We start from the raw sequence: 7,576 nt of genomic DNA, 5'->3' as shown, positions 1-7,576 counted from the left end.
GTCATCATACCGAGCTTGCCAAACGTTCATAACGTCTGCATCTGCTCCTGCAAAAGGTCTGTCACCTAGCAGTGCATCAAAGACATAATTCTTCTGTGCAGCAATGAGGATAATCTCAGATCATGGACCTAGTCCGCATCATTGCTACTATCAACTTTCAACTTAGTTTTCTCTAGGTACATATCTTTACCTACTAATAAACCAGCTATTGCTGCTGGTCGTACGTCATGCTTTTTTGCAAAAAAGTCCCCCTGTTTTTAAGAAATTAACCCGCGGTCCAGTAAATAAGGTAAAAAAACGTTTCGTGTTTCTGCCAGAAAATACGATCGACCACGCCTCCCACCCCATCTGGATCCACCGCCTCCACGCCGCCGGCCGGCGTCCTCCGCCACGCCATCCACCGCCATGCCCTCCTCCCCGCACCGCGGCCTGCCTCCTCTTCGCCGTGCCCTCATCCCCGCACCGCGGCCTGCCTCCTCTCCGCCGTGCCCTCCTCCTCGCGCCGCCCGAGTCCTCCACGCGTGGTTCACCGACGCGGAGGCCCAGGCCAGCCTGCTCCGGGCCCGCGCCACCGACCAGGACGGGCTGCTCAGCACGCTCCTCACCACCACGGGCAACGACCGGGAGGTGGAGGACGCACGGGAGGCGGCGTAGCGTCAGAATCAGCGTACTTCGGATCCAGCATGCTGCTCCTCTCCCTTCCCAAGTCGCCCTGGATCTCGCGATGCCGGAGGTGGCCTCCGTCATTGCTATGGAGGGCTTGCCACCCGCCTTCGGAGTCCCACGTCCTCGAGATCGATGGGATTGCCAAGCCGAGGGCATCATCTCTCGACAGGCTCCTCCATCACTTCTGGTTTCCCACAGTGGCTATGGGCTGCCTCTCCCTCTCGATCCTGCGCTCCTCCTCCTCTGGTTCAGGTTTCAGGCCGTGGCAGAGGGTCGCCTCTCCATATCCATCCTTCCAATCCGGAGCACAGGTGGAGAGCCTGGCTGTGTGCGGCAGAGATGGAGCCCCGCATCTGCGCCCTATAAGCCCGAACAGAGCTCCTTCGAGGCCATGACCTCCGCAAGTATCGATCTAAAAAGGCCGACAACCCAATGGAACCTCTCCCTGTCTCTTTCTTCTTCATCTTCCACATACTATCCACTGGAATCTTAGTTTTTGTATTTAGCTAGCAAAGACTCGATTGCTGTATTTTTTTACTGTACATCTTCATATAGGATTCAATAGCCATGCCCTGGAGAGAGACGGCTCACAAATTAGTGCAGTTAACAAGAAGCAATTGAACTGAAGATCTTACAAGATGGCTTGCAAATCTAGGTATCAAACAGAATTTCGGTAATATATATTATGTATACGGTACTTGGAAGGGATGCTTACCAGGTAAATACCAATTAAAATCTAGGTCCAGTAACTATCCAGTTGCAGATTCCTTGCAAGTTTGTGCGATAGATGAACTAGGATTTAGTTTTAACTCTATGGTACAATTGAAAGACTAGGGAGAAGAGGGTGGATTGTACTACCTGATTGCTTGTTGTACATCCGAAAGGGATTCAGTTGCTCTGAATATTCTGATTTGCCACATGGTCGCCAGTGTGAATAGCGCCTTCATGAGTGAATCTTTTAATGACTTAATTACCATCCAGCCATCCTGCCTTTCCAACGAACAACATACAAGCTTTGTTCTTTGAAGTTTAAGAATAGTGCAACCATCTTGCCTTTCCAAAGAATAGCAAATATATCTTTAACCTTAATAGTGCAGCCAGCTAGCTGTAGTGCACTTATCTCTAAGCCCAGCACCTCTTTAATCCATAAACTTATCCGTAACCAAAGGCTAGACGTATATTCAACGTAATTCTATTTATTGAGTTCATTTTCTTACTTCGGTATGGCCTGGGGTATAGTAAGTTCCATTTTCAATGTTCCAGGGACCACTTCCAGTAAGTTTCCACTCGACATCAGCAGTAATGTCCACTACCTGTATCAGCATGGTTATAGCAGTAGATAATCAGGGCAAATATCATAAGCATATTACAACTTTAGAATCTCTGAATTCTAATAGATTTCTAATATCCTTCAAACATGATGTGTGAGCGCTCTTTAGATATTCCAATAAGTTCCTTTCTACAGGTGTTCTTACATCTCCTGAATGGATGATTCTCTTTGCATTTCGGCCGCTCGGCCCACTTCCGATGATCCACTGCATCATCACTGTTTGGTAACTGGTTAGATACTCTTCAATCTCCTTATACTGAAGCAGTTATGATTGAGTAGTACATTGTTATCATTCTCAACAACTTCATTCATGACACCTTTGATACTCATGTATGAGAAAGAACTTTCAGTGATTGAGTTAGTCCATTTGACTTTATGTTGTTCAGGAGGGGAGGCCGCAAGGCGGGACAGCCAGCAGCGGCATTCTATTTGGGATGCGTGGATCTAGTGATGTTGGAGCATGGGAACAGGAAACATCACATCCGCAACGGCGTTTAAAATAGCCAATTTACCTTTCTCCCTAAAGGTTTCTTGCTCTGTTGTTAGTATCACTGGTCTTGGGGATTAGATTTTGTCAATATCAAAATCTGGGTACTTACCAGCAAACGAGTTGTTGATCTATTTACTTAGTCAAGTTCATTTCTGCTATGTTCTTCGGTCAAGCTTCAGCTTCTAGCCTTGATTAAATGGCAATGATATTCTCCAAAACCTACTAATGTCAGAAATCCTGCTACCCAACAGGATGGTCTGCCAAGTGATGTGAGCACTACTCATTGTGTGGCAGACGTTCATTAGGATTGCGAACAAGATTTGAGATGTAGGTGTTGGTCAAATTTTGGAAAATTATGGTTCTGCAGGTACAAAACTACATGTAGGCAATTTTACGGTTTTCTGAGATTAAAGATTCAAGCATGAATGTGAATATAGTTCCATGTTTTTTTGCTGGCAGGTTTTCTTATATTTACTTCTCTTTGTATGATGTTGGAATTTATATGCTTACTTAACTGCTCAAAGATATATGTTTTGTTTGTCGATTGGAAGTTACCACATTAAGCTTGAGTCCATGTGAATTGACACACTGTTTGGAACAAACTTAGTACTGTAGTACAGTTTGGTGGTTAAATTACTCCTTACCTCGACATTCTAATAATCTGTAATAAGGATAGTTCGCATTGGTCATGCAAGATCACTTGCGGGAAATTGGTGGCTTGCTGTTGTTGTGCTTCACAATTTCTGTTGTTTCTGTTTATTTTACATTTTTTATTTACTGCAATTTGCAAAACAGAAGTACTAGAATAACTGGAATTTATGTTTGTGTTTTTTTACAGAGGGACCATAGTCTGATGGGACAGCTCCTGAATCAATGTCACATAAGGCAACAACATACTTGGATGAGTTGAAGGACTTGAGATGAGTTGATCACATCCTCATGTGTCTTTGCATGTTGCAACATGGGCGTTGTACTTTTTTTATAGAAAAACATTCCTACTTTAGATAGAAGAACTTATGGGGCACATCAGATGTACTGACCACTCCTTAGTCCCAAGAACAGGAGTAACAATTTTTCTCAAGTTCTGCTGCTGTATTGTAATAGAAGTCTATTCATCAAACTGCCTTATCAACCATTTGCTATTAACCCTCAAACATCTAACTTTTTTTTACATCCTCAAACATCTGAAATATTTCTTAGCAGCTGCCTTCTGACCCTCCCCTTCACCCTTTTCGGATAGTTTTTTTTTGTGAATACAATTTCCTGATAGCTATGTCCCACCATCTGCATCAAAACAAGAGAAAGGGGCAGATGATCTGTTGGCCACAGAGACATTGCTTCCTGCAATTGACCATATTATCGATCAAGGGCCAGCAAAAATATAGAGATTTCAATTAATTTTACCGTTGACCAAGTAAACTGTGCAATTCGTGAGCTGTGACGATGAAAGAAGAACAAATATGATTTAATGGCAAAAAATAAGTCAACAATGTTGTCTGATGTGCATGAGGATTTGGTACATGTTTGACATAAGAATATGTATGCCTTCCAGCCTAATTATTGTGCCTTGCATGTTGTGTTCTTTTAGTATATTTTTTGTTCCGTTGCAACGCACGAGCGTTTTGCTAGTCATAAATAAAACGGCGAAGCTATACGCGAGCAATTGATCTACAAAATAGATATGCAAATATTATCAGGACTAAGTTCATGATAAATTTAAATTCAATTAATCATATTACTTAAGAACTCCCACTTAGACATCCCTCTAGTCATCTAAATGATCACGTGATCCATATCAACTAAACCATGTCCAATCATCACGTGAGATCTAGTTGTTTTGAATGGTAAATATCTCTATGTTGATCAATCTACTATATGATTCACGTTCCACCTTTCGGTCTCAGTGTTTCGATGCCATATCTCCATATGCTAGGCTCGTCAAGTTTAATCCGAGTATTCCACGTGTGCAAAACTATCTTGTTCCTGTTGTATGTGAACGTAGAGCTTATCACACCCGATCATCATGTGGTGTCTCAGCACGACGAACTATCGCAACAGTGCATACTCAGGGAGAACACTTATACCTTGATATTTGGTGTGGAATCATCTTATAATGCTACCGACTTACTAAGCAAAATAAGATGCATAAAAGATAAACATCACACGCAATCAAAATATGTGACATGATATGGCCATCATCATCTTGTGCCTTTGATCTCCATCTCCAAAGCACCGTCATGATCTCCATCGTCGTCGGCTTGACACCTTGATCTCCATCGTAGCTTCGTTGTCGCCTCGCCAACTATTGCTTCTACAACTATCGCCACCGCATAGTGATAAAGTAAAGCAATTACATGGCAATTGCATTTCAGACAATAAAGCGACAACCATAAGTCTCCTGCCAGTTGCCGATAACTTTTACAAAACATGATCATCTCATACAATAACTTATATCACATCATGTCTTTACCATATCACATCACAACATGCCCTGCAAAAACAAGTTAGACATCCTCTACTTTGTTGTTGCAAGTTTTACGTGGCTGCTACGGGCTTCTAGCAAGAACCGTTCTTACCTACGCATCAAAACCACAATGATTTTTTTATCAAGTGTGCTATTTTAACCTTCAACAAGGACCGACCGTAGTCAAATTCGATTCAACTAAAGTTAGAGAAAGAGACACCTGCCAACCACCTGTGTGCAAAAGCATGTCAGTAGAACCGATCTCATGAATGTAGTCATGTAATGTTTGTCCGGGCCATTTCATCCAACAATACTGCCGAATCAAAATATGACGTTGGTGGTAAGCAGTATGACTATTGTCGCCCACAACTCTTTGTGTTCTACTCGTGCATATCATCTATGCATAGACCTGACTGTGATGCCACTGTTGGGGAACGTAGCATGCAATTTCAAAAAAATTCCTACGATCACGCAAGATCTATCTAGGAGATGCATAGCAATGAGAGGGGGAGAGTGTGTCCACGTACCCTCGTACGCCGAAAGCGGAAGCATTAGGTTAACATGGTTGATGTAGTCGAACGTCTTCACGATCCAACGATCTTAGTCCCGAACATACGACACCTCCGAGTTGAGCACACATTCAGCTCGATGACGTCCCTCGAACTCTTCATCCAGCAGAGGGTCGAGGGAGAGTTCTGTAACACCCCAAATGTAAAACTTCCATATTTGGCAATATATGCATGTTGATCTCCTTCCAATTCCATTTGGGGTTCCATCTTTTGGTCTCATCTTGTTTCATTATGTTGTTCTACTCATTTCTTGCCATGCTTACCTTATCATATTGCATTTGTGCCTCTTTTCTTTTTGCATTGCATCATCATCATGTGCATCATCACGTGTAGCATATTGCATGGTGGCATGTTATTTTGTGAGTCATGGCATCATCACTTTACCCCTCAGCACTCCCCCTTCCTTCCTTTTCTTCCATTTCTACAAGTGCCATTTTTTTCCTTCCCCGTTAATGTTCATGTTCTCCCCAATAATCTTGCACCATGTGCTAAACCTCTTTGCCAAGTTTCACCTATTTAGGAGTTCTTTTGGTTAGGTTCAAAAATGCCTCAAGTTTGGACTAAATTCAAACTTGTTTTATTTTTCTACCTCTAAAGTTGTCCAAACCAATTTTATCAATTCACTACAAATCCAGGAGCTTGAGAATATTTTTCATCTCTACCAAACTGCTCCCCTAGCCCCTTAGACTTTTCTTTTCTTCAGCTGTTTATCTCTACCAAACAGAAAATAGAAAGAAAATAGAAGGGGGCTTACCTCTCCTTACCTGGGCCGGCCTCCCAGCGCAGCAGCTGTCGCCGCCCAGCAGTAGTAGGCCCAGCTAGCGCCACTCCATAGCCCAGCTCACCCACCGCGGCCCAGCTCGGCTTCCCGACGCGCCTACCTCGTCTTTTCGCACCCAGCCACCTGCATACCCACGCGCCCGTATGCCCACGTGTCACCCGCGGCCCCACCTGTCGGCCTCTGGCTACAGCGCACCCGCCCCTCGCCTTTCCGTCGACCTCCAGCCGCACGAGCACATGGCCACGGTCGTGGTCACACGTGCTCGCCCCGCTCGCCCGAGCCTCCTACTTAGCCTCTCTCTACTTGCCCCTGCTCTGTGTCCCTCGTCTTCCCTGTCGTCATCCACTTCCCCGACGTCGACTACACGGCCCCGAGGACCCCTGCCGCGTCAAGTCCATCTTCATCTTCATCTCCGGCCACTTCACGTGTTCGATCACTGCCGCCACCGTCTCCGACCTCCTCTCGCCAAGCCGATCGCACCATCATGCTCATGGTGAGCTTGCGCTTCACCCCATGCCTTTTCCCCCCTGTTGCATGCTTTTAGCGCGATCGTCATGAGTGCCCGTCGCCGTCGGACCTCGCTGCCGGTGAGTGCTCCGACACCTTCCGCCTATATGTGCATGTCCGGTAGGTCCCTAGCGTCGCCCGCTTAGCCCTCTACTTCATCGCATTCGTCTTCGTGCCGCCGCCTCAGTTCGTCATCGCCGGTGCCGACTCCGTCGTTGCCCCATGCTGTTCGATGCACGTACGAGTGTGGGTTCATTGGGAGATCCCGTAGCACCCATCCACCGCTCCGTTAGGTCACCAAAGCTACTCCGGCGAGGCCTCCGCCGGCGCCCTCCTCTGTTTTCCCCACGAGCGCGCCTGTGCCAACCGCCATGTGGGCCTATGGGACCCACTTCTCAGCCACACAGGGGACCAAGACCCCACCTGTCATGCCCCTCTCCCCTCTGTTTTTCTTTTCCTTTTATTTCTTTTTCAGCTCATTCCATTTTTGGCAAGGGCCCAAATACCAATTCGGGCAAGTCCATTTCTGGGTGTTTCCAATTCAGGAAAATGCCTTTTCTGTATAGTTTCCGTTTTAGGCAGGTTATATCTTATAGCTTCTGTGGTGATTTTTCAATGGCAACCCCCACATATTATATATGTTTTTGGGGTAGAAAATTCCCAGCAATCTAGAGGTGGCATTAGTTTTTGCATTTGAGCAAGTTCATTACCATGTCATTTTACATCATGTTACTGTTTTGGCATTTTTGTGTGATTTAATTCAAACATG

The 7,576-nt window shown here is 45.2% G+C and overlaps 1 long non-coding RNA gene across 2 annotated transcripts; it reads left to right on the top strand.

Moving 5' to 3' along the window:
- Positions 1-311: 311 nt before the first annotated feature.
- Positions 312-3,632, top strand: LOC125508302 (uncharacterized). Of its 2 annotated transcripts, XR_015604278.1 has the most exons (4): positions 312-2,226; positions 2,383-2,522; positions 2,738-2,853; positions 3,325-3,632. It is a non-coding gene; the product is annotated as an uncharacterized LOC125508302 (long non-coding RNA). The 2 variants fall into 2 exon arrangements; XR_007283350.2 differs by having other exon boundaries at positions 2,383-2,853.
- The last annotated feature ends 3,944 nt before the right edge of the window (positions 3,633-7,576 follow it).

Source organism: Triticum urartu, chromosome 5A (genome assembly GCF_056163025.1).
Source record: "Triticum urartu cultivar PI428250 chromosome 5A, HENAU_Tu73, whole genome shotgun sequence".
Taxonomy (NCBI): domain Eukaryota; kingdom Viridiplantae; phylum Streptophyta; class Magnoliopsida; order Poales; family Poaceae; genus Triticum; species Triticum urartu.
The sequence above is the reverse complement of the archived record's forward strand: the minus strand, read 5'-3'. Positions and strand labels throughout refer to the sequence as shown.